Source organism: Wasmannia auropunctata, unplaced genomic scaffold (genome assembly GCF_000956235.1).
Source record: "Wasmannia auropunctata unplaced genomic scaffold, wasmannia.A_1.0 LD335902.1, whole genome shotgun sequence".
Taxonomy (NCBI): domain Eukaryota; kingdom Metazoa; phylum Arthropoda; class Insecta; order Hymenoptera; family Formicidae; genus Wasmannia; species Wasmannia auropunctata.
In genome coordinates this window covers 46,056-48,626 of record NW_012026988.1, presented here as the reverse complement: position 1 = coordinate 48,626, position 2,571 = coordinate 46,056, and positions in this window count along the sequence as shown.

Genomic DNA, 2,571 nt, shown 5'->3' with positions numbered 1-2,571 from the left:
GATTTGTTTGAAACAAGCTTTTAATACGGAAACACAATTCACATATAGCATATCTATTTGAAACTCCAACAAATAGATGTACAGTGTGAGAATCTTGTTTATGACATCAAATCGGATCCAAACATAAAACACCAAGATTTGCACGGTTATAACAAAGAATCCAAAAATGTCCTTGGGATGAATCAGTCTAGATAAATTTTGATACGATTTCTGAGGTAATCGCAAAGAGAGTTTCAGTATAGTCTGAAGTAAACGCATTCGTAGTCCATTAAAAATGAACGTGACGACTGTCGTAAAACCACCGCAAACGTAGAAGCAGTTAAGTACAAGTGTCCAGGTTACTTTGTTTCTAAATATACGAATAATATTTTTGGAAAAATTAAGATTATATATAGTTATTAGTTCACCAATGCAAAAAATAGTAATAATCATAGTCGATATAACACAGCCTTGTTTGCAAATCTTGATGGTTGATCCATTGATCTTGTATGGAAATATTCCCAGAATGCGACAAAAAGTGAAGCAAGGGTACATCAACGATTCAAAGTCCGTGGCGTGAAATAGCTGCGATATTTTTGCTTTTTTTTTAATTTTGAATCCTTGGAATTTCAATGAATTAAACATGTTTGTCGAAGTATTATGACAGATCAGCAATCTAAATCGTGGACTATAATCATAAAGATTATTAATTAATTATATTATTGTAATTGTGTTATTAATACACTTTAATATTAGTAATAGCGTATTTTACAAAAGTGTCTCTTCCAAGTGTAATTTTTTAATATCTCCACGACGATGCAGTAAACGACATAAACTTCTTGCAGTCGAACTACACTTAAAGTATTTAATTTTGAAACTACTAACATTTTGCTTTGTATGGAGAAACAGGACTCAAGAATTTGTTATTCATGAAGTAACCATGGGTTTTCGCTTATTATCTTCGGAATATAATAGTGATGTATAATTATCGATGTCACGTAGTTCACAATCTTGAGCATCTAGATTATATATCAAGCGAATGAGTATTATCAAGATCTTTCTTAGTCTTTCATTAGCTATATAAATAATTACAAAATTACAGTAAATATATATCGCTGATATAAAGTTAAGAAAAGGATAGAAAATTTTTACTTTAAGTGAAACAAACAATTTACTTGATCAATATAATGTATTTTAAAAATTTGTATATAATGCAAATGATAAAAAAATAATACGAATTGATGAGACAATTAAGAACTTGTATTTGTGTATTCATATTGTTATTGTTTAGCTCATTGTAAGATCTTTCCAATTTTCTATAATTGTTAGCAACGCATCTGCTTTCTGCTATTTTGTGGCATACTGTTAATATACGTATTACAAATATTCCCCTAATTTAATTATATTAATTTGAATTTATTAATTGATATTACTTATGTGTGAGACAAGAATTATTAAAAAATTTAAGTTGTGTTAAGTATATAGTTTAAAATAATATTTCTCAGAAATATTTACAAGTAGAAATTGTAGTTTAACTATGAACACTTATTCCTCATATTAAACATATTCCTCAGAAATATTTGACAATACCGTATAACTGTTTAGTAATATACATATTTATATCCAATAATTCATTTTAATACATTAAATAAGAAATTTCAGATATACATATAAAGTTTAATTTGATTAGCGCTAAATAACGAATGGAATTATTAAAATCAAATATTGCGATATAAATCCATTAACATAGAAAAGTCGATCCAAATGAAGCTAAGAACATGCAATCATATAAAATTTCCATTCTGCAAATACATATATATCGTGCATATGTGAATGGAAAACGAAAGGGAAATTGAGAATAAAGAATTGAATCGATTTCAATGATTCGAGGAACTCGAATTATGAAATTGCATGAAGGCAATTGTATTTTAAAAATTTGTATCGATGATATTTTAACGCGCCAATCGAAGCTCGAAAATTCAGGCTTTGACATTTGTATTAGCAGCTCACTTTATCAGGTCGCCTCGATCGGGGAAATACGTTGATCATCTGATCATCTGTGTATTATTCTTAAATAATGGAAGATAATAGATACAATTTACAATTAAATATTTCACGTTTAAATATATTTAAATATTTCATAATTTTTTGAATAAGACCGCCTAAGTGAATAACACAACTAACTTCGAGAGCTGGATCTTAGATGCCTAATAAATTCTATGTATATGAATTTTTCTGAAATCCATGTACAGCCGTTATAAACTGCGCGCCGATTAAATGTTCGGATAGTTTCAGTATTTTAAGATGCTTATAAGCAGGGTTGGCAAAGTTACTTTGTGAAAGTAACTCGTTACCGTTACCGTTACTTAAAAAACTAACGAGTCGTTACTATTTTTGTTAATTTTTCTTGATATTAATAGAATATTATATAAAAATTTTTGTAGTAAATATAAATAGAAAATGTCATGAAATTTTATCTTCTAATAAAGGAATCTTCTAATAAGGTTCAAAATCTGATGTCAAGAAATATTGGTCATGTCTTGGCGTTAAAGAGTACGCGCGAGACGGATTAATTATACAACAGTGGTCTAA